This window comes from Equus quagga, chromosome 12 (assembly GCF_021613505.1).
Source record: "Equus quagga isolate Etosha38 chromosome 12, UCLA_HA_Equagga_1.0, whole genome shotgun sequence".
Lineage (NCBI taxonomy): Eukaryota > Metazoa > Chordata > Mammalia > Perissodactyla > Equidae > Equus > Equus quagga.
In genome coordinates, this window is record NC_060278.1 from 91,497,674 (window position 1) to 91,523,672 (window position 25,999).

Sequence of the window (25,999 nt, forward strand, 5' to 3'; positions counted from 1 at the left end):
AACCCATGTCTAAGCAATAATACATTTAGCCGAGAAGGGGTTTCACAGGTTCACAGCAAAAAAAAGGTGAAAAAGTAGAGCTTATGCGGTCAGGCTTTCTTAAAGGTAAACCTATTAAATTTTTAGAACTGTACCTCCCTCCCTCTCCCCCCCATTTTTTTTTTTTACTAAAATTTATATCCTGCCTACTTTTCAGTGCTAAAAATGTCCTTCCTTTAATGAAATAATGAGAGTGGCTTCTTCTGTTGTTTCTGCTGCTGCTGTTTTTTTGTTGTTAAAGTCCTTACTAGGCGAAAGAAAAAGTTGGTCACTAAATGCTAGTCCCCTGATTCTTTTAAAAAAATTCTGGTACTTGAAATAAGAGTCTGGGAACCACTGACCCACATAATGAAGTCCGGGCCACTTAGCATGGCATTAAAAACTTGATGCTGTGTTAGTTGAATCTTATTCTAATGGCATCGTAATCGGGCCCACCAACAATGTGGGCCCACCCACTGTGCCCCTCAGGTAAGTTATGAACTTCTGAGAAAATTAAAGGCTTGGCGGGAGCATTATTTCTTTGGGAAAACAAGTTTTAAGACAAACTATTGACAGGTTAAATTTTAAAACCGTGCCTACTCCGAAGTTAGGCATGGCTAGTTCTTAAATGATTAGCACAAATCATGTCTTCATTCAGATATACACGGGATGCACACGCTCAACTCACACACGGAGTCATTCCCACACTCACATGAATGTCATACGCCGAAGTGAAGGTGCATGTACTCCCAGACACACAGACACGCAGACACACACAGCGGCTGGAGAGATGCAGAACTCCACCGAGAGATCCCGTGAGGCCACTCAGCCCAACCGCGTTTCCCCGTTCGCTTCCAACTGTGCGAGGCTCCATCAATCTCCGCATATCCACTTTCTGGAGCTCTTTTCCCCAAAGTCCTTGAAATAAATCTGTGGCCTGATATTTGAGAAAGGGCCAATATGGGCGCTGCTTCCATAACTCATCCATGCCCTTGACACATCCCCCTTGAATTTGTCCGTGAATAGCTGCCCATCCCCGGGACCAGGACAAGACTACCAGCTCAGGCCCTCTGGTGGAGGAAACATTTGCGTTTTTTCCGGACGTGTGGCCACCTGGACTTACTTCAGTTAATCAGTTCCCTGCCACCTAACCCGGATAATAGTTCATTTCAGCTTTGTTGACCTCTGTCTCTTCCAGTTGCCTGGTGTTCGGTGATTCAAAGAACGATAAATAAACATAGGATTCATAATCACAGCTTGCATGATTAGGAGCACTTTCTGAACATTGCAATTCAATTTGCATTTAGGTCTGGTTAACCTGAGGGGCAGACATGTTAATCTGCACACAATACAGATTGATTACTAGCTTCTCTAATTTTTCTTCCTTCAGATGACAAGCCCCAGCAGCCTGGAATTTGTCAATTTAGCATAGCATCCAAGGAGCGCAACTAACTGACTTTAGAAAAAAAAAATTAACTCGGAATAAATACATTCCTTCCGCCCGGAGCAAGAACATAAAATTATACCCCAAGGAAAGTCTCAGCCGATAACCTACTGCACTCTTGAGATATCTTGGTGTTGCTATTAAATTTATTAATGAGGGTTGAGAGGTCTTCGCAATGATGCTGGCCCATCACTTCTACCCAGCCCTGTTGCTTAATAGGATCGGTGGACATTTACCAGCACAGATGATTAATTGGAGAGAGGCTTTATCAGTGTAAGGGTTGGGACTGGGGAAGCAGGTGGAGATGTTTTCCCCTGACCTCATAATCCTTCATCTGTCCACCTGTGGTGAGATTCTATTACGCCAAGCGCACAGAATCCACTGCTCATCCTCGAAAGTGTCTAGGAATCTGGGTGACATCTCTGCGATCTCCGTGGGAGACCTTAGGAATTCCATCCAGCTGTGGGGTTTCTCTGTTCTGGCCCATGCTTAACAATGGAACTACAAAAAGTTGCAAGCCTTAGAGGTGTTTATCGTATGTTACTTGCATCTTTCAAGGGCAGAAATTAGTCCTTGTGTCCCTCCAGTATATTAGTGACTGGCATATTTTATGTTACATGGTAGGTGCTTAGGAAATGTTTATCAAGTGAATGGGCTTTTGGACTGTTTGGGAGGTGAGGAGTTCCTTGTCACTGGTTGAATGCAACTGATAGAGGATACCTTATTGCAAGAAAAGGAACCTGGATAGTCTCTGGAGTATTTTTTCCTGGCTGCCCCCGCCCCATCGCATTGCACTCATCATCTTTCATCTGGTCTATCAGACCAGATTCCTGACTGTTCTCCCCACCCATTGGAGCTCATATCCTCCTCACCTCCTTGATTTTCACAAAATAATGTTAACACTCTCCTGAATGTGACCGTGTGGCACTTGGGGCCATCCTCAAAGTGTAACACAGGTTAACTTCATCACAGGCATTTACCAGTGAGTATGAACTAGGGATCCTGGGCCCTCAGTTTGTTTTACAGAGTCTCAAGAAAGAAGTCATATTTAAGAAGGATTGCTTGCTTGGAGGGCCTGCATTCCACTTCTTCTTCCAAATATTCTAAAATGTTCCCTTGGAATAAACTAGGACAACAGAAAGCTGGGCATCTGGACATTCTGCTGGTTCCCTGTAGATCTGCTTCCAGTGAATGGCCTTTGATGGTCTTTATTGAGGTTCTGATAAGAAACAGAGCTATGAAGATTATAGTTATATCCATTTTAATGATGCTGTAAAATGGTGTTTATTATATTATACATTGTCTTCTTTATGAAGACTCCTGGGAGAAATTTTCATCTGGTCTCAGTGCCATGAAGGGTTGGGTAATTAGCAAAGAGTAGAGCCTTTACCTTTATGGGCTACATAAACTGTCATGTGTATTTAGTTTGTGTGTGTGTGTTTGTGTATGTGCTTATTTCGGTAAATTCCTCAAACAATGCAAAGACAAGTTTCTGGTGGGAGAGGAACTCCTATCCAGCCTCTAACACTTATGTTAAACATATGTCCTTTGAGGAACCTTTCTCAGCTGCTGCTACTCCTGCCTCTGGTCCTCCAGATCACTTCATTCTTTAGATTTCTTGACGGCACTGCGTTGGGATTTGTGTGTCCATGGCTGTCATCCTCACTCTTCTGGGAGCTTGCAACAGACGAAGACAAGTCCTTCTTTCTAGTCCTCAGAACCTAGCACATAGCTAGGGACAGTATCACTCAGAAATTTTGCCTAAGCCTCTTGATCTCCATCTGACTGGCGGACTCTCAAGTGTTCTTTGTCTGTGTGCAATGTTATAAGAGAGCGTTGGACAGAGGTGACTTCATCTCTTACTGAAGATCTTGGACTTCTATTTCCTCTTTCTGCCACCCAGAATTAAGAAGTGTCTTCTCTAGTGGTGTGTGTGTGTGTGTGTGCGTGTGTGTGTGTGTGAGAGAGAGAGAGAGAGAGGGGGGGAGGGAGGGAGGGAGGGATGAAGAGAGAGTTTGATTGATTAATCAAGACATATCTCAGGTACTGAGTGGGAAGAGGACCAAGAATCTTTTGAATTGTAGGTTAGGTCTGACCTACAAAATTACAATGCTTTTGCTTTGTAGAACAAGATACTCTTTTGAATTCTCTTAATAAATATGTGATGGGGTCATTCTCATTTTTGGATTTTGGAGTAGGTCTATTGAAGATAAAAACCATGGCTCTGAGGTTTACTTTCTAAAACACAGCTGTTCTAATTTTTTTTTTCCTTTTTGCTGATTTGGTTTTAGCCCCATCCTTTCTTCAACCATTTCCTCTTCCTTTCTGGAAGCAATACAAAGTTCAGACACGTTCTGAGGTTGAGTTTTGGTGACTTTAGCAGAAAGTCAGCAGAAAGCTGACAATTTCCCTCTCTTCAGACTGGTGATGGAGGGCAATGACGGCCATGGTTTCTAGTCTTCCCTCTGGGCCTGGGATGCACTGCCATGGAGTGGACCATTAGCATCCTGGGAATGAGGATGCTCATCCAGCTTTCAACAGCATCATTGAGTGGCAATGAAAAGAAATGGGCATCATAGATTGACCTCATGCCAAGGGGCTCCCTACTCTCTTGTGGTCTGCTTTGGACTGCTTGAGCCCCTAGGGTTTGAGAAATTGGGGAAGGGGAAAGTGGAGAGCTCCATGAGGAAAATACTGGATGTCTTGCCAGTGTATTAAAGGGCATTCAAAACTTTGAGTTGAAACGTTTTATAACAGATATACTTTTTGAGCTTCTAAAAGTAGGACAAGTTATTCTGGTCACTTCTCTCTCTCTCTTTTTTTTTTTACCTGGGTAATTGCTGTGACATGAATGTTTATTGTCCCTCCCAAATTCCTATCTTGAAGCCCTAACCCCAGTGTGGCTGTACTTGGAGATGAGGCCTTTACAGAAGTAATTAAGGTTGATTGAGGTCAAAAGTGGGGACCCTGGTCTCATGAGATTAATGTTCTTTTAAGAGTCAGGAGAGAGCTTGCTCTCTCTGCACACCCAGAGGTCATGCGAGCACATAGCGAAATGGTGGTCCCCTACAAGCCAAGAGAAGAGGTCTCAGAATGAAACCTACCTTGCTGGCACCTTGATCTTGGACTTCCCAGCCTCCAGGACTGGGAGAAATAACTTTATGTTGTTTAGGCCACTTAGTCTGTGGTATTTTTTTATGGCAGCCCAAGCAGACGAACATGGTAATCCTAGTTAGTGAATCTGCTATTGACAGGGAAGTAAAGTGTGTCCAGTCTCGGTAGTCAGGCAGACCAGGATTGAAGTTCTGTCTCCATCCTTCTTTTTCTGTGAATTTTAGGTGAATTTCCTTGCCTCTAAGCTTGTATTCTGTCGTATGCAAAGTGGAGATTATAATGCGATCCTCAACGTAGGTTATGTGAGATAATAGACAAAAATGCAAACCTAAATGTGGGCCCAGCATAATAAATTGTCTAACAGATATGATTTATCAAGTGTCTACTTGGCTACAGTAGTGTCATCAGATTTATTTTGATATGGCCGCACCCCTGACCCTCATCTTCTCCCCAGAATTGGTGGCAGGAGGACTGAGGATGGGAAGGCTGCCTCTGATTCCCTTCTCTCCACAAACTTGAATCAAAAGAATCTTTTAACATTTTCCCTGAATAGTTATCCCACTACCTTAGGGCAACAAGCTTTATGGTCCAGCTATATTAGTACAGAAGAGATATTTTATCCTTCAAGGTCCCTAAATGAAAGGGATGACATACTCAAACAGGATAAGAGAAGTTTGGGGAGAATTTAACTAGGTAACTAGTTCCAAAGGTATGGATTTAGGGAAATAACAAGAGATAGTGTAGTATCCTGGGGATAGGAACAGTAGGCAGCTGACACCACCTCCAGGTTTAATGGGGCAAGGGGAGGGAGCAGTCCCCAGAAGTGGACAGGATAACTGTATGGAGAGGGAGTTCTGGCAGGAGCTATGACTGGTGATAGAGGGACACAGCCCACTCAGGATGCCTTGGCAGTGAGGAAGCTCGGGGAACAAATACTCATGCTCACTCTCCTCCTACCTGCTGCTCTCCTGCTGGCCTCCAACCAGCTGAACCCAATGAGAAGCCAAGGACAAGGGGATTGGTTGATGGATCCCATATGGGGCACACAGCAGGACAGTGACAAATAAAAATGGCAAGTAATAGGATATATTGGTGTATATGAGGAAACCATTTTGTGTAAACCTAATTCGGCCTGACCTTGTCTTTCCAAAAGGGCCTGACTGAGGCCATTGAGCATGCATTGTATATCTGCTTTAGACATTCCCTATGGCAAGAGCAAAAGGCCCTTGAGATAAAGGTGCAACTTCCCTCCCCCTCCTGACGTTGGCATTTCTTTAAGGATTAAGCATCTTTCCTTAGGCTAGAAACTGATTGCTGCACTCACCTGTGACTGCCCAGCTCAAGGCAATAGACTTGCCTCCTGTTACGCCCTCCGAGAGAGCAGACCCACTACCTGCTGTGTCCATCAAGCGCTGTGCTGACAGGGCAATCTTGTGACTATTGTGGGAGGGACATTTCAATCATATTTGAAACGTCCTGTATGGGGGTATATAACCACTCTGTACACCTCACTTCTTTGGTGCCCTTTCTTCCTTCGGGAAGAAAGGCCCCGGGCCATGGTCCTCAGATTTCAGCTCAGAATAAACTCACCCAAATTTTCATTTATAGGTTGGTTATGGATTATTTTCATCGACAACAGGAATCTTCTCAACACTTCTCACCTTCTCAAGAGAGAGAGGAACTCTGTCTTTGATTCCTCCAGGTTTGGCTCTTGATATGTTAAAGGAATGTAGAATGTCCTCTCTCTTTCCTGAGCTTAAATTTCAAGTTTAAAGTCTGCCCTGGAGTGATAAATTTCTACCTTAGAACGAAAGGCTACAAGGACACATGATTTAAGAGAAGAATTAAAACGAACAGCCTTAATGTTTGAGAAACACTTTCTCCATTACACTGACGAATCCTGTTCTTGTGTCCGTGGGTCCTTAATCATTGTGTTCTGGGGCCATCCACATGTCCGCACCTCTTTGTCACTAGAAATCAAAATCTATTTCTTTGGGGCCAGCCCAGTGGTGTAGTGGTTAAGTGCACAGGCTCTGCTTTGGCAGCCTGGGGTTCTCAGGTTCAGATCCTGGCTGCGGACCTCTACACCACTCATCAAGCCATGCTGTGGAGGTGTCCCACATACAAAATAGAGGAAGATTGGCACAGATATTAGAGCCAATCTTCCTCACCAAAAAAACAAACAAAAAAAACCAACAATAAGAAACTATTTCTTTGGGATCCTCTTCTCTCTCTTTTTCTTTAAACTTTTTAGTTTGAGATAATAGTATATTCACATGAAGTTACAAGAAATAATACAGAGAGATTCCAAGTACTGTTTACTCAGTTTCCTCAATGATAACATATCGAAAAATCAGAGTACAACGTCACAACCAGGATTTTGACATTGATACAATCCACTGATCTTATTCAGATTTTTTCAGTTTTACTTGTACTCCTGTGTGTGTGCGCGTTTAGTTCTAGGCAATTTTATCATATCTGTAGGTTTGTGTATTTACTCTCCAGTCAAGATATAGAGAAGTTCAATTACCACAAGGATTTTGTTGGTGTTTATAATCACATCTATTTCCTTCCCGCCCCCCACTCACCTCATCCCCCAACCTTAACCCCTAGTGACCACCAATCTGTCCTCTTTTTCTATAATTTTGTCATTTCAAGAATGTTAAGTGAATGGAATCATACAGTATGTATCCTTTTTTTTTTCACTCACCACAATTTTCTGTAAATTCATCCAAATTGCTATACGTATTACTAATTCATTCCTTTTTATTGCTGAGTAGTATTCCACGGTATTGATACATCACTATTTAACCATTCTTCCATTGAAGGCCATCTGGTTTGTTTCCAGTTTTTTGCTATTATGAAAAAAGCTATTATAGATAATCGTGTACAGGTTTTTGTGTGAACATAAATTTTCATTGCTCAACAGTGTGATTGCTGGAATATATGATAATTCATGTTTAGTTTCATAAGAAACTGCCAAGCAATTTTCCAGAGTGGCCGTACCATTTGACATTCCCACTGGCAAGGAAGGAGCAACCTAATGTCTCTGCATCCTTGCCAGCATCCGGTCTTGTAACAATTTTTTAAGAAACTCTTACCCATTCTGATAGGTGTGTGGTAATATCACATTGTGGTTATTTCTTTATTTACTGTTTATTGTGGTAACATTGATTTATAACATTATATAAATTTCAGGTGTACATCATTATATTTTGATTTCTGTGTAGATTACATAACGTTCACCACCCAGAGACTAATTACAATCTATCACCACACACAGGTGCCTAATCACCCCTTTCGCCCCTTCTCCCTCCCTCCTTCCCCTCAGGTAACCACCAATCCAGTCTCTGTTTCTATGTGTTTGTTTGTTGTTGTTTTTATCTTCTACTTATGAGTGAGATCATATGGTATTTGACTTTCTCCCTCTGACTTATTTCACTCAGCATAATACCCTCAAGGTCCATCCATGTTGTCACAAATGGCAAGATTTCATCATTTCTTATGGCTGAGTAGTATTCTATTGTGTATATATACACCACATCTTTTTTTTGGTTTTTGTTTGCTTGTTTTTATTTGAGGAAGATTAGCCCTGAGTTAACATCTGCTACCAATCTTCCTCTTTTTGTTGATTGCTGTATGCCTTTGGCCTGTAGGGCTATTGTCAGCTCTTTCAGGAGTGCAGCTGAGCAGGGCTGGCCCGAGGCATGGGAAAAACCCAGTTGTTTCAGGCTTTGCAAGGTGGGGCCAGTTCCCCTATGTGGCCGTTTGAGAAGCACGGGTATTCTGCTACTGATAAGCCCGATGGCCTACAGGTCCACACACACTGCCAACACAGTCTTGGCTTGTGCACATGTCCTGATCACCCAATGCAGACTCAGGTACCCCACCGCAGAGGCCCCCACGCACTCCACCAATACTTCACATGCTCCACCCAACCCTTGCTCATGCCCTGCCCGGTAGAGGCAGACCCACTTGCCTGCCTGCAGAGGATCCAGGCACCCAGTCTGTGTAGGCTGACAAGTTGCCCAAGGGCTTGCTGCTGGTTGGGGGATGTCCCTGGGGCAGGCTGTCTGCCGTGACTGAGCTGGATTAAATTAGCACTCTAGTGGATGGGGAAGACTCCTGAGCTAACAGGGGAAGAACTCCAATCACGTCTGCCAGTGTTTGTGTCAGCACACCTGTACTAGGTCACAATAATGGATCCTGCCAATATCTCAGTCCCCGGAGAGGTCTCACCTGTTACTAAGATGCACCTAGAACCTATCAGCTGAGTCTCTTTTCAAGAAAGGACTGTGCACCTTTCTGGTGATTTTAGGTTGCTTTCAAAAATGGCTGAATTTGTGTGTAGGCCATTTAAGAGCTGGGTTTTTTTCTGCTTATGTCCAATAGTTTTCTAAGGGTATTCCCCACTGTAGTTAATAGCCAGAAAAGCCACTCGTCTCAGTTGTGCTGAGTCCAAAGGACGCTTATGGCAGTAACACTCCCCAGCTCAGGTCCCCCACTCCTCCAGGGAAGGCTATGTACCTTAGGATTGTTCCTTCCTAGCCATGAATCTCTGTGGTTTGTGAAGGCAGCACTTTTTATCTCCAGAAAGGAATTTCTTCCTCTTCCACCTCAGTCAGGACTGTCTCTTGTTGTGGGAGTTCTTTTTATCCAATTTTCAGTTCTCTCTTAGGGGTAATTGTTCCAAGAATAGTTTTAAATTGGTTATGTTCATAGGAGGAGGTGAGTTCAGAGTCCACTTATGCCACCTTCTTAACACCAACCCATCACATTGTGGTTTCAGTTTGTGTTTCCATGATGGGTAATGAAGCTGCACACCTTTTAAAGTGCTTATCTGCCATCTATATATCCTTTTCAGTGACATATCTCTTCACATCTTTTGCCTATTTTCTACTTGACTGTTGTTTTTTACTCTTTTGAGATTACTTCATATATTCTAGATGCTAGCCCTTTGTCAGGTATGTGGTTTTCAAATATTTTCTCTCAGTTTGCAACTTGTTTTTTCATCCTCCTAACAGGATATTTCACAGAGAAAAAGTTTTTAATTTTGATGAGGTCTAATTTATGATTTTTTTCCCCTTTTGTGGATCATGTTTTTGGTGTCTAAACTACAGCTCTCAGCCTTCCACTTGTTTTTGTAAATGAAGTTTTATTGGACACAACCATGCCTGTTTGTTTCCATCTTGTCTATGGCCCCTTTTATGCTACAACAGCAGACTTAAGTATTTGTTACAGAGACCACATGGCCCACAAGCCCTAAAATATTTACTAAGTGGGTATTTAAGAAAAAATTTGCCAACATCTGATTTAGTACATAGTAATTATTTTACAATTATAAAAACAATTTTGTAGACAACAGCAAATCAGAACATCTTAAGTTATAATCTTAATGGAAAAACAATATAAATTTATACCTATAATTTATAGTTAAAACTATTTTAACTTACAACTGCTTAAGAGAAGAACTTGAAAGGAAGAGAAAATAAAACTGATTTATTAGATTTGGGGAATTCTGGGAGGTTTATCCTTCCCCAGATTTCTTGTATTTAAAAACAATTAGTTGTGCAATAATAACTATCATCTAAAAACTGTGTCATCTCTTAGACAGTTCAGAAATTCAAGTCCTCTCTGGGTGTGCTCACATCTCTAGGGAAAAATCCCATGGGTGGTTAGGAAGTCTCCTGCCTGTGCAGTTGTTCTCAAAGTTCAGGCAGGTGCTGATGGAAAGGTAAACAGAAGTCCTTTCTTTCCTCCCTTCCAGCCACTTCAGGCAGAGCCCAAGCATTTCTGGCTTCAGTGCTAAGGCTTATTGGAAATACAAAATGAATATCTACCAGGAGTCTTTTTAAAAGAGCTATTTTTAGCTATCGAAAGTAGATTTATATTAGCACATTGACGAGATGCTAAAGACATGCAAGTCTTGTATTTCTGATGAACTGGGACTATCTGACTATAGTTAATAGATTTATTCCCATTTTTAAAGTAGTTTTATTACTATAGTAGTTTATTAATAGCTTTATTAATGTTGTATTGTGTACACCTGAAGTTTCCTGCACACACACACACACATACACTGTATCCACCTACCTATCTATTTATCTATCTATAGTTCCCTTTGAAAAGAATATACATCTTTTGAAAAGAATATAGATATATTTCTTTCAAAGGGGATTTTTAAGTGTGTGTCTCACACACACACACACACACACACACACTATGAAGGCCAAACAAAATTTCTGTGAGCTGAATATGTCTCTCAGGCTGGAAGTTTTTAACCTCTGCCCTAGAAAATATTTTGGAGTAAAACTTTCAATGTGACTACCCAGAAGACAGATTACATATTTGAATTAGATGCAATACTTTTTGCTACTAAATCTACTGAACATCCCACAAGCCACTGTTGGGACATTACGCTGAGTCCATGCTGATTAGGATTTTTTGTTTGTTTGTTTGTATCACATGTGATGTGTAGATACATGACAGTAAGTACCTGTTTGTGCGTTCACATAATTTTGGAAGTCGTAGGGGCCTGAGCAGCCATTCTCAGAGCTCTGCCCTGGCTGCAACTTTTCTCCATAACATCCTAGATGGCAACCAATGGCAGCCCAGCTACGAATCCAGAAGAACTTAGCACCTTGTAAGGTGGTTCAGTTCATTACACAGCACTTCACTTATCTGAGAGGTTTTCATTACATTAAACAAATCCAATTTTCCTGTTAAGTGTTCTAATTGACCCTTTGGAATGCTATAAGAATATCTAATTCCTCTTCTGCTTGATGGTGCTAATTATTTCAATAAAGCTACCAAAAGATCCTAAGTCTTATGAACTCCCTCCAAAACAGCAACTCTTCCTTCATGGTTTCCAAACACTTCGCCTACTTCAAACTCATTCTGAGTGTTAGCAACAGCTATTTTGAAATGTGAATAGAATGTTCCAGAGTCTTATACCACAGGATACCAGTATCAAAGGAGTAAACAGTTACGTAGCCATAGACACTGCAAGTGAAGCCCAGGATTGACTTTGTGGCTCCTCTTCCTCGTCGTGTGAATGTCTCACAGTGAGTTTCCCATCAACTTAAGTTCCTGAGCTCTTTCAACCACCTTTTTCTCAGCCAGGTTTCCCTGTCCTGTCCTTTCACAGTTGACTTATAGACTTTGGTACAGTAATTTACATTTCTATCATCTTCTTTTATTGTATTAGATCTGATCCATTCTTTCAAGCCTTTTAAGTATTCTTGTCAATTGTAACTCATTTATTTATTTATTCATTCAACAAATAGATACCAAGCACCCAATCTTTTGCCAAGTACTGAAGGGTGGAGAAGCTTGGAGATTAATTCTAGTTATTCACTGCATTCTCTGCTGTTTCAAGCTTTGTATCATCTGTGAAAGTGATTAGCATATATTAATGTGACAAAATGACCAAGTATGATTATACCCCAGGTATAGAAGGATATTTAATTTGAGAATGTCTATTAATCTAATCCACCACATTCACACATTAAAAAGGGGAAAAAAGTACTTTATAAGATAAATAAATGTAGAAATGAAATTTGATAAAGGAGTTAACATTTTTTGTGTGTTAAGATAAAAGTACAACCTCTTAGTTAATCAGGAAAATAATTCCTTAACCTGATAAAGAGTATCTTCTGAAAAATGACAGCAAGGATCATAATTAATGCAACAAACAGAATGATTTTCTTTAAGTTAAAAGGAAGGCATGGGTGCCTATTCTCACCACTTTTGTCCAATACTACACTGGAAGCTGCAACCAGCAAAACAAGCAAAGAAATAAAAGGTATGAGGATTGTTAAAAAACAAAAAGGTCATTATTTTTAATCAATATGATTGTTCACATAGAAACTCTGAGATAATCTACTTACAATCGTTACTATTAATAAGAGAGATCAGTAAGGTTGCTGTATACAAAACCAATGTATGAAAATAAAAAGAATTCATACATATCATAACCAATTAGAGGATATTATATAAAATGCATATTATTTTTAACAGCAATGAAAACTACAAATGGCTTAGGAATACAATGCACCATACCTTCGGGAAAAATTAGAACACTTTGCTCAAGGTCATAAAAGAAAATCTAAGAGAGAGATTTATTATGTTTGTGGATCATAGAACCCATAGTGTAAAGATGTCGGGTCCAAAGAACACCAACCTGTGGGGAAAGCATCGCATTAGAAGTCTAAGAATTGGATAATGGTTTAGGCCAGCCAAACACAGCATCATGGTCTCAAGAAATCAGCAGCTGGGACCTCACATAAGATTCGATGCTGGAGTGAGGAGATGGTCAAAGTTTGGTAGATGAAGGGTATAGAGTTAGGTGGTAAGATGACATTCTACTTCTAGTAGAAAAATGGTGCAACTAAAAGTAATCTTTGTTATATGGACTGGGTAAATATGACGGACTGAAAAATAAAGGCTATGGCCCCACAGTATAGAGTCAAGGCCCTAATAGAAAACAGGTGGCATGCTAAGATGGGATAGTTGGGGAGAGTTTAAAGAACTATTTATAGGAATGTAAGCATGGTAAAGCAAGACCAAAAAGGATGGAGGAGTAGCTAGGGGATAGCAGTAGGTGGAAGCATTGTCACCAGTAGGCTGAAGAGGCAAGGGGAGTGGGCTGTTAATGGAAATGAGAGAGAGAGCTATAGCCTTCAGAGTGTGCATAGACTGTAGTCGTGGCTTTTGGTGGAGCAACATGGTGCTACTACACAATGGCCCAGCAGAGAGGGCTCTAGGGGAGTAAATAACACGATCTCACTTTCCTCTCACTCTTCAGACACCTGCTGGTGGCTTTCATTGACCAACTCCCACTGGAAGCCAGAGAGTGAGAGAGCCCAGCGGTGTAGTTCGCAGAGGTCAGCATCCCATGGCACAGAAAAGGGAGGAGAAGAGCAAATAAGGGTTTGGAGAGGCAGAGGGAGAATGACCAGCTCACAACAGTAGCTCTCTACCAAGTTTTTATGGTAGCAAGTCTATTTCCAGACTCCATTCAATGGTGAGAATCAACATTGAGGAATGGATGACTTTTGTACTTTAACTCAATGAGGACTAGACCAGAACAGAGCCTCCTGGAAAAGGGGCTAAGTGTCAGTTGCCAAAGTGGGTTTGGGAAAGCAGGACCCAATCTGAGAACAAGCCCTGTGGTGAGCAGATGTGAGGATCGGAGTATCTGCCTTGTTAGTGTAACTGTGTCCTCTGAGCAGCCAAGTCCAATCTTTTGAAATCTCATTTTGCTACATACCAACGTACCCAGCTAACTCCAATTAGTCGGAGTCACTGAATTGGACATGTGTTTTAGCCTCATTCCTTTCTCCTTCCCACTGCTGCATCAACCTCTGGGCGAAACAGAGCTTTCTGCAGGAATTGTCTTCATTTGGATCTCAGCTCCATCATTAAACAAATATTTATTGAGTGCCTGCTGCGTGCAAGACACTATGTAGGCACAGTGGGAATACAGCAATGAATAAGACAGTCCTTGCCCTGGAGACCTTCCAGCTTGGTAAGAGAAAGAAAACAAGTTCCCGAGAAGCTACAATGCAAGGCTGAATTTGTTATCTTCCCCCGACTCCTGTTTGTTCTAAGCTTCTTCTCTCTATGGATGATATAGTTATTGCCCATATTTTTGTGTTTGATGTCTTGATTCTCTTGGCAAACGTTTGTTGGAGGGACTATGATTCCATATTTCAGGGTCCTGGAAACAAGAGGGGGTTTAAATAACAGCGTGTTGGTGTTTAGCAGGAGACCTCTTCCCTAACAACATCCTGCTTTTATTGAGGGGAGGGTGGGAGTCAGAATGGGGGCTTACTTCCTAGGGTCTCATACTGAGTAGCTTCATGCTGAGAGAAGTGCCATTAGCACAACCAGAGGACTGTGCAGATTTATAAAGTGCGATCAGTGTAATTCTCTGCACATTAGCTTGGAGACACATGGCTTATGGCATTTAACTCTTACAGTTCCAGATTCGTGCGGTGACCTGAGAGGTTGCAATTTTGCCTTCTGCTGCACCTTCATGGAGATAGGATCCACCCATTCAGAAAGAAAGGAAGAGCAAAGGGGAAGAGCGAGCTTTTTGGGGGAGGGGTGCCTTTGCAGTGAGCTCTGCTCTGCTTTACTCTTTCTTGTGGGAGTTAATCATTGGTAGTCCCAAGTGCTGTGGGGTGTGGTGCATAGGTTCTCTTGTCTCAGAATCCAATGGCTGTAACAAAGTACCCTTAGCTCCTTCTGTTTGCTCCAGAATTCTCCGGCCCTTCCAGCTGTGGTCACCAACCTAGGACTCCAGCAGAAAAAGTCCCAGCTGGCTGCAGGCTCATCCCAGTCTGACTAAGAGATGCACAAGAACTCCAGCACGTAGCAGATTGAGTCTGGCATTAACCATTTTGCTGTTGTTTGTTTGTTTTACCATAAACCTAAGTACTAGTTGTATCTGGGTTGAGATGGGGCCCCTTATGAGGACCCTGAATTCCAACTTGCCCTCTTGGTCTAATCTAGGATCCTCTTAAAGTGGTCCTCAGAATAGCCTTAAATTGGATTTGGATGAAAAAAAGGGGGTTCCGTGGTCAGAACAGTTCAGGAGATGCTGCAAACTCTCTGCCTCTGTGAAGATGCTAATCTGTATATTAAAGACTCTGAGAAGTCTTGTAATTACCAAGTCTTGTAATTACCACTTTGATTAAACTTAAATTTTTCAAATTTACCTACTCACGTACTCTCCCACCTTTGGGGAAAATTGTAATATCCTGGGTTGTTAGGCACACAGTACACACTCAGATGTCAGTTGCTGTTGGCAATTGAATCTGCTGTGGACCATAAAGCTTTCAGGAATAGGAGCTCTGAAAGCTACCTTCAGGACTCTACCCCTCACAGTTGGTCCCCGCCTCTGTGAGCTTCTGAGGACGCCTGCCCAGCAGCACGTCTTCAATGAACACCCCTTAAGTGCTGGCACTGGGTGAGGTGTTGTGGCTGGGCACCGCAGGTGTGAGAAAGCTTGAGGCAGCATCTCATGGGTGGTTTCCAGGGACATCACCCGGACCCCAGATCCCAGAGGCACACTCAGACATCTGCATCTGTTTTTCCACTCTGCTTGCACCTTCAGGCCCAAACTGGGGTCTGGGGATTCCCATCTGGGCTCTGCCGTTAATGGGTTGTGTGACCTCAGGGCAGTTACTTAACCTTGGGGTCTTGTTTCCTCAGCTGTAAAATGAGGGGGTTGCATTGGGTGGTCCCAGTGGGCCTGCCTGCTGTGTCACTCTGTGAATTTTGCAAGCACAAAATTGTGTATCCCCTCTCCATGCCTCAATGCCCTTGTCTTGCAAACGAGAGGAGCGTGAGCCTCTGAAAAATGAGGTGGTCCGTGGAATGGATGGACGCAGAAGTTCCAGTTCCCGCCTGTACTTGCACCTTGCTTCATTCCAAAGCTGAAGTCTGCTTATTGTCAAACATCTGGAAGAAGCACATACAAACAAAATCAAAGATCCAAATGAGCAGCTGGTCACAGGGACGCCAGAGCCTTAAGCAGCTGGTATAAACTGAAGAATCAAGATGCTGCCAGGAAAAGTGAAATAGTGAGGTCTGGTTTCAATCCTGGCACCAGCCACTTAACCTCACTTGATCTCAGTTTCTTCATCCTTAACTCCTGGCTCTCTGACTCATCCTGAGGATTAAACGAGAAGCAAAGCTTCGGAGACAGACAACCTGGGTTACAGCTCTGCTCTGCCACTCCCTCACCGTGACCTTGAGTAAGTTCTTTACCCACTCCATGCCTGTGTTTCTCCTTCAACGGTTTTGCGAAGCTCAAAGAGATAATACAAAGTCAAGTATTGTAAGCATCCAATAAACCTTTGCAGTTACCAGCAACACTGTCTCAGCAGTCTCTTTGCTGCTATTGCTTGTTGGTTGTAGTAAACCCTCAGTAGATACTAGTGCTCTCCATCCATCATGATTCTGTTCTATACTTTCCCAGCTTCGTAGTTTTGGACACCATTGTCCAGTCTCCTGCTTATAACAGAAGGGTTGGCCAAATGCAAAGGGAGGTCTTGATGTAAACAAAACGAAACAAACCTGATTTCTTGAGTCGTTTAAAATTCCTTTATAAACAACCTTATTTCTTGAATCATCTCTGGTCCCATTTAACTTGGTATTTATTTGCTTGTGTGTTTTACTCTCAGCAGGTAAACCAGGAAGGGGGAGGTGAAGTCAAGGAACGTCCTCCTGTGTGTCTGTCTAAGCCCATGGCACAGAGGGCAGAACCTCCCGGGGGGCACAGGCAGAGGGGCCCCCAAATCCTGGGTGGAGGGGAGGTGGGGTGTTGCATACTCTTCCGCCCCAGCGAGCAAGTATGCCACACCCGTGTCTCTCAGCAAAGACCTGCCAAGTAACCATTGACACATTGTGTGGAAATGAAAGCAGTGGGCGAGGAGCTGCTGTTTCTAATGGCAGCGTGGGTAGTAGGGGCGGGCCAGCCCCAGCAGAGTGACAGCTGTGGTACCCAACATTGTCAGCACAGATGCTGATGGCCTCTGTTCCCAGTGCCTGCCCACATTTGTGCACCCTGTCACCGCAGGGTGACAAGCCCAAACACAAGGGGCCTCCCTTTCTTATGCTAATGCTCCATGATGACAGCTTCACCAGGTGTGACAGCCACCACCGGCTGCCTCAACCCCCACTTCTGGGTTTCCCAGCCCTGGTCCCAGTCCTGATTCAGGATGGAGCCAGGTGGGGGACAAACACCCCTTCCACGAGCCATAAAGATCTCAGGCCCACGAGTAGCTGACCCTCTGCAGCCTGGATCTTGATTTGTTTCTACTCACAGTGTCATCTTGTCATGGTCCTCCTCTCTGTCTTCATCTCCTTCCGCCTTGCTGTTTCACCACTTTAACCTCAATAATCTTCTTGATGCTCTTAAACACACCGTAGCCTTTCTTGTTTCTGGCCTTTCTTCTCGCTGTTCCTTCTGCCAGAGACCTTTGACCCCTGCTTGTTCCTTAGCTGATTCATTTCTGTCCTTCGGGACTCTGGTTAATGTCACCTCCTTCCCTGTCCCATATTGATAGGCCTACATTCTTTCCTCCACATCGCTCTTTCTTTCCTAGATAATATTGATTTCAGTTTTTAGTTATCTTGTCTGTTGATGTATGCATTGCTTATTAGTCTCCTCTGCTGGAGTAGAAACTCTATAAAGCCAGGGAATTTGTCTGTCTTGTTCACAGTTCCATCCTCAGAGCCTCGCCCCCATGCCTGGGACTTCGTAGCTACTCACCAGTTGGGCAAATAAATGAATGAAGATATGCACAAATGAAATTCTCCCCAAAGTAACTGCAGATCCCCAGGCAATGATTTCAAACGGAGCTCCACGACCTCAACGGCACTTCCTGTCTTAGAAAAGACCCCAGTGATTCTGCTGCTGCCTGGGGAGAGCAGGTAAACTTTTCTGTAGCTGACTGTTCTTCCCCAGCCCTCTTGCTTCTTTTGCTTTCCTAAATCATATCTGTCCGATCCTTTAGCCCTGTTCTCTGCCAACTCAGGATACAGCTAGTTAAATGTTTAACATTTGCTCCCCCACGCTACTCCAGCCTGAGGGCTATGGGGAAAAATCATTTAAAAGTCCTGTTCTCTTTCTGGAAACTTGTAAGGATCTCTCTTTATCTTTGAAGTCTGGGAATTTCACAAGACACTCTGAGTGTCTGTCTTTTTTCATTAGTTCTGCCCGGGGCCTGGTGAACTCTGTCAATCTGAAGACTAGACCACCACATGCTCCGATTCACAGTTTTCTCCTATTACTTGATTGTTACTTTTCTCCCATCCATTTTTTGTCCTCCTTTTGGCTTTCCTGCTAATTACTTATTGAGACCTCTGGATCCATCCTCTAAGTCACCTACCATTTCATTCTTGAATCTCCTTTTAAAATTTTAATTCTTAAGGGTTTATGTTTGTACCAATTTGTAAGATATTTCTTCTCAGTGGTCTTAGAACACTAATTTAGATCTCAGGAGCCACTCTTCAGTTTTTCAACTCTTCTATGCAATTTTTAAATTCTGAAACAACTTTCTCACAGAAATCCTGTCCCATGCTTCAATGGCATCTCTTTGAGGGAAACATTCCTTTCCTACTAAAGTTTTGTTTTTCCTGCTTATTCCAATTCTTCTGCCTCAGTAGGAACCACCTGTTCCAGTTCTTCAGCTTGACCCCCTCTCTCAAATTACTGAGTCTCTTTGAGACTCGGTTTTATTTTTGTTCTTAATTTTAATTTTTATTATGGTAAGTATTGATAGATATAACCCACATAAACATTGGAGTCTTCAATGCTTTTTAAAGATGTAAACAATCCTGAAACCAAAATATTGAACAGATATTGATGTATTCATTTACTCAAGAAATACTATTGAGTAGCTGTGGTGTACCAGGCACTATGTATTGTGGATTAGGGGGAACAGCAGAGAACGAGATGCAGCCATTGCTTTTATGGATATTCTAGCTGGGGGTGGGGGGTGCAGGTGATAAAAAGTTAATAATTTAAAATAGACTATAATTTCAGGTGGTGATCAGTGCAATGAAGAAAACAAAGCTGAGAAGGGAAAATGAATGCCAAGGGCTGCAATTTTGGATGTGGGAGTCAGGAAGGCCTCCTTGGGGAGGGCACCTTGGATTAGAGACCTGGCCTAATTCTTCGTGCTGTTTCTCCCAGGAGGACCAGAGCTTCAAAGAACACACAGACTCACGGTGGCCTGTTAGGACGTGATAGGAGTTCCCAATGGGTGTGCAAAATAGCAAGACCCTTGTCACTTGTGAAAGATATTACTCCTTTAAATAGATTCATCCTAAGTTCAGTTCAAAATGTTCATTGAGATTATAATAATAAGAACCATTTATTTAATATCTAATGTCTAATGTTTATCATGTGCCAGGAACTATGTAAATTATATTCCATGCATTTCTTGTTGAACCCTTACAATAACACGATGAGCTGAGTACCATTCACGTCTCCACTTTACATATGAGGCAAGGGTCAGCATTTATGTGGTTAGTTAATAGCAGAACCAAGATTCAAATCCTGATTTTCCTGTTTCCAAAAGTCACGCTCTTCACTATGAGGCAAATATGCTAGGCCTGGGGATATAAAAATAAATGCACATTCCTCTTTTGAAGAAGCTCATTGTGTTATGGTGATAATAGATGGAAAATTATGATACTATGTGGTGAATGCTGGGATTCAGAAAAGCGTAGACAATAATGGGAGGCCAGAGGAGGGTCATTTAACCTAACTGGCAGGAAAGTACATAGAGAAGGCTTCTAGAAAGAGGGGATTCTGAACTTGAACTCAAAAGATGTGGAGGTAATCAAGGGGAAAGGGAGAGAGGGTATTCCTAGTAAAGAAATGAGCATGAACAAAGATGCTGAGGTATGAATATTGCAGAGTACCCAGAGAACTCTGGAAAGTTCAGTATTGCTGGAGCATGAAAAATGGGGCAAGCATAAGCAGGAGGTTGTACAGTTTGAATACGCGTGATCATGGAGAATGTTGCACACTATGTTAAGAAGCTTGGAATTTGCTTTTTAAAGAATAAGAAGAAATTGAAAGTTTTCAAAGAAATATGAAGAGAAGGCTTATTTTAGGTGAAATACTCTGATGAGTATGGGTTTGAGGGGAAGGTCAGGAAGATGAGTTAGGAAACATCTGTAGTGGTCCAGGGAAGAGGTGATGGTGGTCTCCTCTAAGGTAATGGTGATAAGGATGGAGAAGAGGAGGAAGCTTGGGAAATGTTGAGCAAACGTCAGCAGAGTGTGGCACCTAATTGGAATTTGAGATTGAGTAAAAGGAACAATTAATGTTATCCTCAGATTTTGGCTCAAGTGACTAGGTAAATATTGGTTTCATTGGCGGATTTGAAGAACTGGGCAAGAGAAGCAGCACAAAGGGGGAGGTTGGGCAGAAAGTGATGCAACAGTATGTTTGTGGTGCACTTGACACACCAGTTGACGTGTGTTGGGCGTTTGCAACTCAACACAGAAATCTCTGCTGGAGATAAGTGTCTTGGATTATCAGCAACTCACTGAATGTTAAAACAGGAAGGATGAGATCATCCAGGGAGCAGCTGGTAGAACAGTGGTGGGAAAACAAAATAGAATAGAGAGGGCACAATGTTTAAGAATATTCAAGCAATATAACTACTGTTTTATAAAATGAGTTACAGAAATGGTAGCTAGCAAGAGCTTCTTAGTTGGTGGGGCTATGCAGAAAATGGTGTAGAAAGATTGCTATGAAAGAAAGGAAGGAAGCAAGTGAGTAAGCTGCAATGGTGAGAACCAATGTATGGAGGGAGAGAAGTCATGAGTCCTGGAAAGATTTATGGAGAAGAGATGACCAGGAGGTGGACAGGGCAAGGAGGGGTTAGGATGCTGATCCTTCCAGGAGTCTTTACATTTTAAAGAAGAATGTCTTCTCCATTCAAATCATGCCTGGCCAACCATCCAATAAAGACAACATTGGGGTCTCTAAAGCCAATCAGTGGGCTTTGTTACTGCTCTTACCAGAAGGCCAACTTTACCTATCCCTGTGCCATAATCCAGCAGCCAAGGTCACAAGGTTACAGAGCTCCTGGAAAATCTAGATCTAATGACAAGGAGTTACATTAACTTTGTACTCAAATTGTCCTGTTGTTTTGGTTCTTTGGGAAGCTACATGGACAAAGATACCTACTATACATCTGAATTTAGTTGTCTGTCCCTTCCATTGGAAATTTCATTTGCGCATCTGAAAGCTGTGGAATGCACAGTATTTCATGGAGATGGTCTCTTTTTGGGGTTATAATTGGAATCAAGCACTTCTTTGTTACTCAGTAAACTTTTAGTGGAAAAAAACACATTAATATGACAGGTTAGACAGGAGTTTTACTGAAAGATTGGTGACAAGGACTGGCTCTAAAAAGATAAATAATCTTCATTTCACATGGCAACCTAATGACAGATGAGGACAGATGGCGACATCCCTCAACCTGGAAATCTGCTTGAATCAGTCAATCAATCAATCAATCAGTAACTATTTATTGATCTCCTATTTTGCCTAAGAACACAGACCTTGGATTCAGAAGCCTGAATTCAAAACCCAGGTTTTCCATGTACCAGTGACTTACCCTTGGGAGAATTCCAAACCTCTCTGAGCTTCAATTTATTCCTTTAAATAATGAGGAAAACAATTGTGTTTAACCCAACGGGTTGTTGTAGGGACCAGATCAGATGTAAGCACTCAATGAGTGTTAGCTACTACTGTAGTCATTGTTTTTGATATTAATGTTGTGGTTGTTATTGTAGCTATGATTGTTGTCACTTCTGGGTGCCCCAGGTTGTTGCATAGGCTTTCTTTCTTTCTAGGGTGATTTTATGGAGTTTCCCAGAAAGGGGGTAAGGTGAGTTTCAAAGAAATGCCCAAGGTGGTGCCCTGGGCCTCTGAAGCCTGTCCTGGGTACTTAGTGTTTATAGTTTTCTGACCACTCAGAGGAGCTCTTCAGTCTTTGCCTGTGGGGAGAAAAGGGAAGAGAACAATGGGGTTGAGAGCAAGGTGAAGAGACGGAGGAAGGCAGGAGAGAAGGCGAGAGATGAGGCTTGGAAAGAGAAGGACTTTCTTGTGGAAAAAGGAGACACTATAGGTTTTACCTCAGTTTTTGCCAAGAGTCATTCATTCACTCAGTAAATATTTATAGAAAGCCTACTATGTGCCAGGCATTCTTCTAGGTGCTGGGGATACCACCATGGCACAGAAACATGAAGTCCCAACCTTCGTGAATCTTACATTGTATGGGATAAGGAAGGGGAGAGACAATAAAATATCGTCAAATACATAGCTTCAGATAACAGCAAATGCTATGAAGAAAACAAAACTGGGTGAATTGCTAGAGACTGGCTCAGGGAGGTTGAGAGGAACTGCTTCAGATCGCGTGGTCAGGAAGGGCATTTCTGATTGATAAAGAGAAGCCCAACTTGTTTGGGGCAGTTCTTATCCAGTACTGAAGTTTCATTGCATGTGGTGGATCCAACTGGCTTGTTCCCTCTCCCCACCTCTTCTCCAGCTCCTCTCCTCCCCACTGGGGGCCAACCACCCTTTCTTACAGGTGGATTTGGGAGCAAGACTTGGGTGTGCATGGCTTAGCTAATCTCCTCTCCTCTTTAGGACAGAGTGAAGTGCCTGCAAAGAACATGTGTTCCTCTGTGCTTCTTCATGCCTTAAGTTTTACAAGGGCAGATCTCAAGTTCTTCCTAATCTTGGGGAGGAGCGTTAGGAGGCCCTCATGTCTTCACATACGAGCCCTCCTGCTCTAAGGCAGTGATTCTGAAAGTGTGGTCCACGAACCCGTCACAGCAACATCACCTGGGCACTTTTAGAAATGCAGAGTCTCAGGCCCCATCCCAGACCACCTTCATCAGAAACTCTGGGAGTGGGCCCAGCAATCTCTGTTTTAACGATCGCTCCAGGTGATTCTGATGAATGCTCAAATTTGAAACCACTGCTCGAACACAGTTTCACCTTCCGTAATGCACAGTGAGCCAGGTGTTGAAAAGGTTTGCAATTCCAATCTGCTAGAAGTCAGCAACCAAGAGCCTAGAACTCGATGGTCAAAAACTTTCACAGTCCTTTTGTCTGTCTCAGGCTTCCTCAACCTCAGCACTAATGACATTTGGGGCTCGTTAATCCTTTGTGGTGGGGTTGGGTCTTATGCGTTACAGGATGCTAAGCAGCATCCCTGGCCTTTACTCCCTAGATGCCAGTAACACTCCCCTTACCCACAGTTGTGACAATCAAAATATCTCCGAATACTACCAAATGTCCCCTTGGATGCAAAGTCGTCCCTGGTGGAGGACCACTGTTCTATCTGCATTGTTGAGAGTACAGCTTATTGACTGCTCTCTGTGACCACTAAGTAAATAGTCTTCCTTAAAGAGAGAACACCACCCACCTCATAGATTGTTGGGAGGATTAAATGTAAACCTCTAAAAACCCTTAGAACAGTATATGTCTTACCAAAAGTGTCATATAGGTTGGCTATTATCTTTATTTCAATTATTATTGTAATTGAATAATATATAGACCATAAGAGTGAGAAATGGTTACTACTATTACTTTAATTATTGTTAGTCTCCTTGTCTTGCTAAATGTCTATACAGAAGTTAGTCGCTATTGTTATTTTATTATTACTCTCTCCATCTCATGAAATACCTGAAATGGGCTTTATGGCATACATGGCACTCCTCGGTCTTCTCCTTATTAGGAGAAAGGATCATAAAGGCCTTCATTCTTATCCATATGTTCCCTCCACTTAGAAAAATGTAGCAACATGTTTTTAAATCACTCACCTATTTTCCCCACTCTCCTTGAGGAATGCTCAAACACGTTTGGGTGACCTCTTTTCCCAGCTTTCTAAATCTTGTAACTCACTCCACACAACCTGCTTTTAAAAAGAAAAGCAGATTCTTTCCTTACCCCAACCCCATCCCATGAACACTGTGATCCACAAATGAACATAGAGACTCTTTGAAAATAAACTCCTCGTGGTGTGCCAGGATTGGCAGCTGCTGCCCACGTCCTTCACCCCATAACAGCAAACATCTGAAGAAACAGAGAAAAAGTCAGTAAACCATCCGGATGTTTCGTGGACACTTTGCCACGCATTAGAAGTTATGCAACATCTGGCTAACGACCTAGTATTCTGGCTTTCTTTTGGGCTGCTTGGGTATTGTGTAGACACAGGCTTTATCTTAACATGGTCATAATTTACGAGTTCAGAATTTCAAATTCAATCCAAATCCTTTGGAGCCTGAATCCATTCACCCTTGGCAAAACGTGAGTATGTGTTTTTAAAGCAATAAGACTTGGAAAGTTTATTAAAACGTCTCAAAAGGCATTTGGACATCAAATAACTCTCAAAACCCAATGTTTTTGTGATTTAAATGAATCAAAAACATATGGATTAAATTTCCTTTAAATTGCTCGCAAGATTAAAAATCAAGGGAAAAAGCGCTCGGGGCCAAATGTGTTTTGGGTTTTCCAGGACAAAGTAGGGTTGAAACAGAGCTGGAGACGTGAATAGTGCCCACACTACTGCTGGGATACCCACCCCTCAAATCGGTTTAAGGACCAGGGTTTTATTCACAGAGTATTTGTTCTCACTCTGCCAAGCAACCACACAGACCGCCAAACACAACCGTAATAACAAACACCAACAACCGAAACGTCTGCTAATTTGCAGTTAGCCGAAAACAAACAGCATATTTCAAAGTCAAACTAAAGATGTCTCTTTTTAAAGTTCCCTTGCAGAATCTGAAAGTGATTAGAAGAGAAATTACGTCTGAAAAAGGAGCTGTTTCAAGCATTATTTAAAAGTGGGCAGAGATGGGACTTCTAACAGCCAAGCCACCTCAAGCAGCAACTGAGCTCTGGGCTGTCATGCTTGGACTCAGATAGCAACTTAATTTGAGCTCTGAGAGCCGGAAACTAAGGCAGAGAAAACCAACGTGGAAGACACGGCACGGACGAGCCTAGGTTCTTAGTGGACCACTGCGGGGGACCTTTACTTCATTTCTGCTACTTCTTTAGCTCTTTGCTCTTGCCAACCAAAGAGTAGAATCAGTTTGATCTTACTGGGGACCAAAATACATCTTAAAACATGAAACACATGTTTTAATCTGATTTCCTTTTTCATATCATTTTTTCATCAAATTATTTGACCTTCTCTTTCTGCTTCTTCAGTTAAAATAGATCTCTTTTCCTAAATTCACCATTCTTGACTTTGACCAGCCCCTGGAGGCAGATCTTTGAAGGAAGGAGCACGAAATCTGACCTTGCTCTGGTGAATTGTCTCTCCCTCAGAAACTTCCCGCGCCATCTCCCCTCTACCTGATATTCCTCCCTCTTCCCCAGTTTTAATTTTATGGCTTATATATAGGAATTTTATTACAGTGAGGGGTTCTATTTATTCTCTCCCTTTATTAAGATTCCTATCAGATCGCTGAAACTGTTATACATTTCAGAAAGCCGTTTATTTGTTCAACAAATATTTATTAAGCTCATACTATGTGCCAGGTACATGTTTACTGAACATACATCAGTAAACAGGACAATTCACAGTTGATGAGTAAATAAATTGGTACTCTAGAGGAAGAATCATCTTTAAGGACCAAGTGGAGAGCCAGTCTTTATTTTGCTGTTGGAGGAGGTGAGTGAATTGAGCGAGGCTGATTCAAGGTCGTTGTTAAAAGGCAATCAATGGCTGATGTATTTTACATTAAGGTGTGAAGGACTGATAGCGCAGCTTAATAGCTTCAATGTGCTTCTTCTCTTCTTTCAACCCTACAGAATATATCTTCCCCTCAAACAAGCCTCCAACTGGTGATCTCTAACCAGCATTG